The sequence below is a fragment of the Paramormyrops kingsleyae genome, chromosome 24, assembly GCF_048594095.1.
Source record: "Paramormyrops kingsleyae isolate MSU_618 chromosome 24, PKINGS_0.4, whole genome shotgun sequence".
NCBI classification, from domain to species: Eukaryota; Metazoa; Chordata; class Actinopteri; order Osteoglossiformes; family Mormyridae; genus Paramormyrops; species Paramormyrops kingsleyae.
The window spans coordinates 26,387,487-26,397,877 of NC_132820.1; the positions used below are offsets into that span (position 1 = coordinate 26,387,487).

At 41.7% G+C, this 10,391-nt stretch overlaps 1 long non-coding RNA gene across 1 annotated transcript; it reads right to left on the reverse strand.

Moving 5' to 3' along the window:
- Nucleotides 1-8,312: 8,312 nt before the first annotated feature.
- On the reverse strand, nucleotides 8,313-9,831 carry LOC140582306 (uncharacterized). The gene is made up of 2 exons (XR_011985237.1): nucleotides 9,692-9,831; nucleotides 8,313-9,241 (listed from the first exon to the last, which is right to left on the reverse strand). It is a non-coding gene; the product is annotated as an uncharacterized lncRNA (long non-coding RNA).
- Nucleotides 9,832-10,391: the final 560 nt, after the last annotated feature.

The window sequence follows — 10,391 nt, forward strand, 5'->3', positions numbered from 1 at the left end:
CCAACCAAATGTTCCAACCCCAGAGGCAAGCTGCTTTCAACTCAATCCCCTGACCCCAGAGGTAAGCTCGCTCCCACCCAAACACCCTGGTCACAGAAGTAAGCTGACATTCACCCAAACCCCCAGCCCCCTGAAGGAAGCAGCCATCTACCTAAACGACCTACCCCCAGAGGTAAGTTGACATCCATCCAACTGCCTTGATCCTAGGCGAAAGCTGCCCCGGTACGTCTAGGTGGTGACACTCCATCCTACAGGGTTGACGTGATGCATTTTCCTGAAGCACACAGAGGACACTTCGGGTTTTAGGTAAGTGTGCTTTGATTTTCTGTGTGTGTGTTTTATTTGGTATGGATTTTATTTAATGGCACGTAAAGATTTTACTGAGCACTGTTTTGGTTGATCACTGTAGCACTTATTCATCAATATTAACATTATTAACATTTATTAGCATTTTATTTGATCTGTTGTGCTGTTTATTGTGCGATTAACCTATTTCATTCCCAAGCTTACTGATTGTATGTGTTTTGGGAAGGTGTATGATGCCGTTTTAGCCCGACCCTTGTGCAGAGCTTGGAAGTCTAAAGAGTCTTGGAAGATGTGTTCCTTTTTAACCCTCTGGAGTCTAGGGGTAGGGGACACACTTTCACTAACTGGGCCATGCTCACATTCAATATCATAAACTTAATTCCTGGCAAATAAATTATTTCTTATATACTGTAGCCTATTTGGTTTGGCAACAAACTCATCTTAATCTTAGTGTACTTTGTAAATATGTCAGATTTATGTGAAGTTTGTAATTTGACATTCAAAGTATAGACATTGCAAAATGCAGTTTGGAACACTTGCAGAAACATTATAAAAGTACATAGTATCCCAGATAGCATGCGGATGTGGGCCACTTCGGGCAAATGTGTGGCACTGCTGGCCTGGTTCCGGCACCGGCAAACGGATGTATCGTAAAAGTGGCCCACTTGTGATTAGACAAATGTGGCCCAAATGTCACAAAACAGAGATGGACCACATGTTAAATACTTTATTAAAAAATTGTTATATGGCTTGCGGCTCACTGGTAAAAGGTATACACTGTAAAAAAAAAAAATCAGTCAAAAAACGGAAAATGTTCTGGCAGAAAATTACTGGCACATTTTCCGTTTACGGACTCTTCCTTCAAGTCTCAAGGAAAATATTGAAAATTCACAGTTTTCCACAGGTTGTTGTTCCAAGGAATTAAATAATAGTTTATTTTCATTTTTAATTTTTCATTCTGCCAATTCAGATTTGTTTGTTTAATAAATGATGTTGTTCGCAAAACTACAAAAAGTAATTTGAGAATATAGTAATTCACTACATTCATTATTTTTCATGACTCAAGGGCCCATAAACATGCATTTATACAACTGAAGCTGGATTCATTTGCAAGACCCTTAACCCCAAATTGAAAATGGAAGTTATTCTGGATACAAGTGTCTGCTAAATGCTGTAAATGTAAAGGGTGTGTCCACCTCAAAACGACAGTACCCACCCAGCACCAGACATCCACGGATGTTGTTTTGTTTTTTTTTTGTTTTTTGTTTTTTTCCTCAAATTCAAAATCCTTTAAGACATTGGACTTTTGTTGTTTCTAAACACATTTGAAGCCTGATCAGGGACTGTATTCAGTTCCTGTTGAAAAGTAGCTCTTACGAGGTTAACATCTGTGAGGTTCAGAAACTGGTAATGGGCCATAATATGGCCAGATCTCAGACAGAGCCTGGCCACTCGTGGCTAACATAAGGCCCTGCTCTGGCCCAGATGTTAACCTGATGCGGCAACCGAGAGCGGTCCGCTCAATCGCCGTCATTCCATGCGGTATGTGGGCCAGATGATTATGCGTGATGTGGGCCACATCCGGGCCAGAAAGATTTTGCTATCTGGGAAGCAATGCTGGCAGTTTGTCTTGATCCCAGATATCTGATCACCAAAGTCTTGGCTACATGAAGATGACTAAATGGTGTAGTTGCAATATTCATTTGGATAAATGAATAAGAAAAATCTAACTCATGTAACTATTTCTGGCTCCTTTCATTGAATATGTAGCAACTTTCATGTGTATGAATGAGCCATTGTCACTTGGCCACGTCCCTACCCCCCTTTTATGGCGCTGAAGGGGATGTATCTGGATCGCGTTCCACCGTTGCGTTGTTCATCAAATTACCATGCGAATGCGATCTGAATACGCGCTAATGTGGCTATTTAGTATGTGAATAGCGATCTTCGGGTGACAGCGGTACTACACGCCCCCGATGCAGGTAAAACAAAGTAAGGTGACATGGTTTACTCTTTTGCCGATTTAACCTAATTTTTAAAAGTTTAATACTTCCGACAATGGACGTTTTGAAAAGAAGGCAGATTACGGATTTAGTCAGCGTTTTTTTCATGTTTCTATAATAAGATTTCAGCGAGTTATGAACTGAAATACACAAGAAAGATCGCGGCATTGCCGACGATGCCGTCGACTCCAGAGGGTTAAAGGTCTTAACTTTTTAATAGCATGCATATAAGGTGACATTTTAATTGTTTTATTGACCATATAGTTTTAATTAGGTTTAAATGGTGTATAATTGTATTTGCTGGTCTTATTGCCCTTTTCCTGTTTTATGGGTAATAGTTCTGCAGGTAGTTCTATTTGTTTAATATTATCTTTGAAAGTCTTATTGTACTGTGTTGGCATGATTTGCATAGTGTGGGAATGTTTCAGCTTTATAGATTGTGATTATGTCTTAATGTAAGTAGTACAAGCATAATATTTATTATTCATGTATTTGAGCTGATTTACATTTTGTTTTGGTATGAAAAGGTCATTTTGATACGTCCCCCATGGAGGGGACCACATATTAAACAGATTTTTGGAACAGGGAGCTTGCCCCGTCTGCTCCAGGCACCGACCCGATATTGCAGTGCCCCCTGTTGTTGAAAGGCAGAACTGACTGACTGAATGGGTGACTAATAGACTGAGTGCCTCTGGATGGCCAGCTAATTAGCCGCATGTGCTGTGTGGGAGGGGCCCTGTCCGTGCGCGGCCCCCATTTCCCGCCGTTTTTCTTTTTTTTTTAAAGTAAGGTGACACGCTGTCGTTTGTGCGGTGGGCAGCTGTGCTGAGGTAAGGCATGACGTCATCTTTGCCTTTTGAATTTTCCCTCATGTTTTTTTAAATGATTGCTGTTTTTTGAGAGGACAGGAGGACAGGGAGGACGCCGGTGGCTGCGACGCCCCTGGGAATTCTACTCCGAGCGGGGGCGTCACGGAGGCCCGGCTAACGGCGACCCGCTAAGCGGCGGCCCCATATCCACTCGGGTCTCTCTTCGGTCTTCAGGACCGGTATACATTTCTTCTCCTTTCCGGATTGGAAAAAAAAAAAAGGCAAAAGTGGAATAGTTGACGAAATGGCGTCGGATGGCGTAGCTTCTAGCGGTGGGGCGTAAAGACCTTGCATTCCAGAGCATCGCTGCGCATATGAGAGTCTGCTCCGTACATCTCCGTTCAGGTAAGTCAGCTTCCGGTGTGATCACTAGACTCCATTCCTGTGTTTGTCCCTAAAGAGAACAGCCAGGATAGGAAATGCTGGAAACCCATCCCGACCGGAGTCCATCCCTTCCTGGTGGCACAGTAACCCGAAAGTGTTTGTGAGTGTGGTTTATGTCAGATTAGGAGAGCTGAAATGAACCTTTTGTTGGATGATAGTCGGCGACCAAAACAAGAGCTAGATCACAGAAAAGTGTGACAGCGTCAAAGTGAAATGCCACGCTGGATGGAAGTTTTCTAGTACTGATGAAGGATGTAGAATCAGAATCCAGATATGTTTCCATACAAGGAATTTGCCTTGGTGGTGCTTTTACATGACATTACAAAGAACATACCACATTTAGCAAAGACATATGCAGAAAGGTAATAAACAATAGACTGGCAATTGGGTAATATGATAATTATATGATAATTAAGTTTATTAATGGCAGTAATGATGGTATTATGATATTTATATATGTGTGTGTACATAGTAATCATTGTAGTATGAATATAAACTATATAAATGGTATAATAATTTAAAGGGCTCTTAAATGGTGCCGTTATTAAGTAGCAGCCAAGTCAACTATATGTGCAAGAGTGCAATATGTATACAGAGTTTGCAGTATGTGTGCATAATGTGCAAGAGTGCAGAATATAATCATAGAGGAAGTTTATCAGTTGTTCACTGGTTATGCTGGTTTCACTGCAGCTGACGATTAATTGAACGTCCAGTCAGAGACTGGCTTGGTTAATGAGAGAGACTGCCTGAGGGGAGAAGCTCTTGGCGTGTCTTGTGGTCTTGGTTCTGATTGCCATGAGTCTTCTCCTGGAGGGTAAGGCTTTAAAGACGTGGTGAGCAGGGTGAGATGGGTCCTCAAAGATTTTGTATGCCCGTTTCCTGGTTCTGGTGATGTACAGTGTCTGGAGGGTAGGCAGGTTACTGCTGATTATTCGCTCTGCTGAGTGGATGATGTGTTGCAGTCTGGCCTTGTCTCGTTCAGTGGCTGATCCAAACCAGGCTGTGATGGAGGAGCTAAGGATGGACTCGATGATTGTAGCGTAAAACTGGGCCATCGTGGTTATAACATGTTATTTTGGATCAGGCAGTTGTGAGAGTTCAGTCCGCATTAGCTCCGATAGAATAGTATTAAATGCAAAGCTAAAGTCCACAAACAGAATCCTAACATATGTCTCAGGGCACTCCAAGTGTCGGAGCAAGAAATGTAGTCCAGTGTTAACTGCATCGTCCACAGGTCTGTTGGTTCTGTAGGCAGACTATAGAGCAGGGGTGTCAAACTGCAGTCCTGGGGGGCCAGAGCCCTGTGTAGCTTAGTTCTTTCCCTGTTCCACCACTAATGATTCAGCTCAAGAGCTGTGTGGTAATTAGCACAAGGAGTTGAATCAGGTGTGTTAAATGAGGGGAAACCCAAAAATGTGCAGGGCTCTTGCTCTCCAGGACTGGAGTTTGACACCTGTGCTATAGAGGGTCAAGCGATGGGTCTGTGATGGTTTTAAGGTATGACAGCACAAGTCTCTCAAAAGCCTTCATTACCACTGATGTGAGAGCCACTGGTCTGTAGTCACTGAAGCAAGAGACTCTGGGTTTCTTTGGAAAAGGTGTTATTGTGGATGATTTAAGATACAAAGATCCAGTGACTAATTGAAAATATCTGTGAAGACAGGTGATGGTTGATCTGCACAGTGCTTCAGAGTGGCTGGGGAGACCAGGAGCTTTCCCTGTATTCTGACTCCTAAAGATCTTGTTTACATCTCTGTCGTTGATTCTCCTGGGAAGGTACCCAGGTGTGAAGAAGGCCATTGAAAAGGTGAGGGCTGTATGATGCGCGAATGTGGCTTTTCAAACCCGCAGTAGAATTTGAACAGGTTTTTGTCACCACTCCTGTAGGTTTCATCTTTTGTTTTATGAAGCTGCCTGAGTTCAGTTGTAAACCATGGGTCGTCATTATTATAGCTGACAACAGACTTTTTGGGAATGCGAGAGTCCTCGCAGAAGCTTATGTGCCATGTTACAGTGTCCGTGTATTCATCCACGCTGTTAGTAGCAGTTTTGAAAACATTCCAGTCTGTCGAGTCAAAGCATGATTTTAATTGCTCTACAGCTCCGCATGTCCAGTGTTTCACTCTAGTAACGACAGGTTTAGCAGTTTTCAGATTTTGTCTGTATGCTGGAATTAGATAAATTGTTGCATGGTCAGAGTTTCCTAGTGCAGCACCAGTCATTTTCTGTCATTAAAATGTGACATCTTTTCAGTTACCTATTTATTTGTTTTGGCTTTTTCTTATTATTATCTATGTGTTCATTGTAATTGATTAATAAAATTATTTATTTTCATTATTATTTCTTTTTCACTTATCTTTGAAATGTGATTTTGAAGTTTTAATGTGATTGTATCCTTGTCTTTGTAAAGCACTTTGAATTGCCTTGTGCCTGAATTGTGCTATATAAATAAACATGCCTAAAATCCTTGACGATGACAATGTGCCCAGCCAGCTGTGAACTGTTTGTGCGCTTCAAGAGATTTGTAGTTTTTAAACTCTTTAAAAGTGTACGCACTAATGACAGACACTAGGTGGTTGACAGTGTCCCCATAAGAAAGCCAAGGTAGCGCATCGGGATCCCTTGTCCATGTGTTTGCTGGCATTTCATAAGGGTCGACAAGGACACCATAGGCAGTGGCGTACTCTCACTGTTCTTCGCTTTCTCCATCTTTGCATTTCTTGCAGTGTGAAGATCTGCGAGCTGTTTAATTTTAGTGACCGCTCCTTTTCAGGATTATGTAGTATATGTTTAACATTAGTTCAAAGTGTGGAAGGGAAATTTAAAGTGATGGTAGGCCAGGGTTGGGAGGCATTGTAGGATTGTTCTTGTGTCTCAGGTTTTGTTGTTTTGGGGATGGTGCCGTGTGTCCTTGACTCACAGCCACCTGCACGGAACCAGCTTTGCAGGCCACAGACCTTGGAGAACTGGGCTGAAGGGAACATCGCCGGGGGAGAAAGGGGACCTGCAGGAAGCCTTGAAATGTAGCTGCTATACTATGCTAGATGCAGTTTGTTGTATGGTAGCATTTGAACACACAAGCAAGTTATGTATCCATAAGGGTTGTATATGTTTACGCGGAAGTCTTTATTTAGGTAATATAGGGTTGGGGTTTCCCTTACTGATAGCATTGTGAGCCATGCCAGCCATGGACACCGAAGGGGGGGTTGCACCTTTTTGCTGGGTTGGGAGTGGAATTTCCCTAATGTTTAGGGTTTTTGCCCTCCTTCCTAGGCTGGATAGACAGGCTTATGTGTGGGACTCATAGGAGGCCTAGGCCTAACGAGGATTGGAAGCTCAACATCCTTGAAGTAGACCAATAGTGGCGTATTATGTTTGTTGTATGGTCGAAACCTGGTTTGCAGATGTTTGGTAACCAATCAGGACTTAGAAGTCCATATAGGGGAATTCGTCTTATAGTATATTAACCTGCTGATTTCTGGGTGCGGGGTGCATTGCGCATTGTACCCGAGTGTGGCTGGAACACTATGCTGGATTGCTGAATAAAGAAGAAAACTTTGCTCATTATGTTAAGATGGAAGCGGAATTGGGAGTTACGTCAGTCTGCAGCAGCGCTGGATCGTTTTACGGCACACTGCTTGCCTGGTCGCAGCCTCCAAAGAGCAAGAGTTCCAGAAGTTCACCTGCGCTCCAGAGACATTTCATAGTTATTATCTTATGTGCCCCTCTCGTTTGGTAGTTCATTTTCTGTCCGTGATTACGGGTGTGCGTGTATGATGTTCAGTAAGTAATGTTTTCTATACTTTTAATGTAGTTGATTTCTTTCTGTATGCGCAGTATCGGTGTAGTGTTACTAGATTGCGTATATGGCAGCTTGTTGGATTTACATGCCCTGTTATCGTTGATGTAGCAATTTGTCGTGGGTCAGCATTTGTATGTGGTAATTATAATTTCTTATTGCTATTAATCAAGTTAAAGGAGCACCTCCAACTTATTATATAGTTTACTGGTAATCCTTCAGTGCCATCTTGTGGACATATTTGAAACTACCATAATTCGCTTACCTTTTCCAGAATGTTCAGTCGTTATTCCCTTTATTGGTTTATTTCAGAACCACGCCCACATATTGGATTGGATGGTGCCTATTGTTACTTGCTGGGCTGTAACCACAGAATTGCGAGTAAAAACCTTAAACCCACCTTGGCTGTGATCCCAGTGCTCTGACCGGCACTCTTCTGAGAACACTACCTCATCCGGAACCACGATTTCATTAGTCCACCTAATCCTCCCCCACACATTACATGCGAGGTCTGGAGTTTGATTCAAGTGTGACAGAGTGAGAGTGATTATAGAGGATTATAGAGTCATAGTTGTTTGGGTTAATTCTGATTACCACAAAAGTTTACAAGCCCTATTTTAGCAAGAGCTAATCCTAATCATTTTCATCCTTGCCGTTTAAATCACTCATGAATAGATGTGTTTGTGAGAATTTGGTTTGTTTTAAGCATTTTAAATTTAAATAAATACTGCAATACTCATTGCAGAAATACATCTTTTCCAATATTGTGCAGCCTAATAATGAAGTACTTACTACTACGAGATATCTAACAACATACGATACAACATTCAACAGGGGGTAGTGAAGTGATATGTGGCAGATCAAAGTGCCAATTCGATGTGGGGCAGTGATTAGCATGTGGAGAATGCTGCAGCAGTATTACAAAATCAGCAACTCTTTTAAAAATAATAGTGATATAAATATATTATTTATTAATAAGTATATAGAATCAGTACACAAAGTATAAGTATATAAAGTTTAAGTATATAAAGTATATAAGTATAAAAATCTTAAGTATAAAAATGTTATGTTTAAAAATGTTACAAGTATAAAAATGTTATAAGTAAAAAAAGTTTAAGTAAAAAAAGTTTAAGGGCTCAGAGGCCTGCTGCTCCTACTCATCAGAGTGGATCTGTTGCTTGAACTTCTTCTTCAGAGCCTCTGCTAAGATGGCAGCAAAGTCCTCTGAGGGCATGGGCGTCCCCTGCGTCAGTCCCCTCCTCGTCACTGGCGTCCCACCTGGCGACCTCATCACTGGGCGCAGTTTAATGTGCGGCAGCTCCGCCAGAACATCCACCATGTTGGGGCCATTGGTGGGTCCTGCGCCACTTCCCTGACGATGACTCGTCTTCTGCTTCGGGCCCTGGATATTAGCAGGCGGAGGAGGAGGAGGCGGTGGAGGAGGAGGGGGTGGGAAACAGCTTGGAGCTGAAGTGGGGACTATAAGAGTCCCAGTGGTCTCCGAACTGCTCCGGGGCATATTTGGGTCAGTCAGGGCACCAGCAAGCTGGGAGATCTCAGACCGTAAACGGTCCACCTCGTCTTCGAGGGCTGCAATCTTCTCCCAAACTGCCACCCACTGATCCCCGTGATCCCCGTGTCCACTGGGGAGGTGGATGCCACTCCCGACCTTTGCAGAGGTGTTGCCATTTATAGCAACCCCCGTTGCAACACTTCAGGATGTCTTCACAAAGCGCTGGGAAAGAAAAAAATCTCCAGTTGCAAAAAACTTGTTGCATTGCGCAGTTCAACGCAGAGGGGGCGACTCTGTGAAACAAGCGATCTTCCTTGGTCGAAAAAATACTGAATTCAGAACGGAATCAAATCCAAAAAAAAACAGTCTGCACACAAAGTACAGAGAGTTAGATGTCTTATTTAAACATCACACAAAATTATATTTTTTTCCATCATCCATTAACATACAGCGCAATCTCAGATCCACATTAGGCCATACTATACAGATTTCCTGAATAACATTAATATACACATATACATGTATATATTTATATATGCACATTATAAACATTTAAACCTGCAATGGTACTAACAGGGTGGCTAAACTGAATAACACCATATCACAGTCAACGTATTCCGATCAATTAGCAAGTAGCCTTATAGGTAGCTTTAGCATTTTACATACAACTACAAAAAATGATACATTAGCAAAGAAAATAATCAACCACACAATCAACAAAGGTTCACATTCATATCCTGACTGTTTTTCCTTCACACTAATGATCCCTATATCTATATTTTCCTTAACATTTAACCAAACAGGTAAATTGACCTACCAGGATATCCAAAAGAGAGCAATTGCACCAAAATCTTTCTATCCACTAATTGCTGCAATTGTATGCTTCGGCCAAAAAAAATAAACAGTGCTCTAAACGTTGATATCTACACAAATATATATATATATGTAGATATGTAGATATATGTAGATATATACGTTTATTTCTCTAAGTTGCCGTTCACTCTTCTTTCCGCTCTCTTTACCCGCCTTCCTCCGTCTAGAAAAGCCCGCCGGAAAAAAAACTCCCACCCTACCTTTCGGCACTCAGGAACGTCTTAAAGAGACAGCTGCCCACTTTGGTATACACACACTTATTGTAAGGTTCATGTCTCCCTCTTTACAAATTACGCTCTATAATAGCTTCAAATCATTATGGTACTTTAGCTTTATAGACCTGGCTTCATATGGTTTTGTTATTATTATTTTTGGTATTAGTATTATTATTTTAAGAATGAAGCTAAATAATATAGCCGCCCACTAATATGTCACATATGGGTTAAAATGCAGAGGACACATTTCGTCGTTGTGTGATGTGCCAAGAATGGCACTTGATCACAAAGTACAAATACTTTTTTACTTGCCAACATTCATAAGCAACGTTATTTTTCAGTACAGTGGCGGTTTTTATAAATCTTGGTGATTAATATTCGCGGAGAGCGTGGGGTTTCCATTTATCTATAACATTTATATTGTTAAAG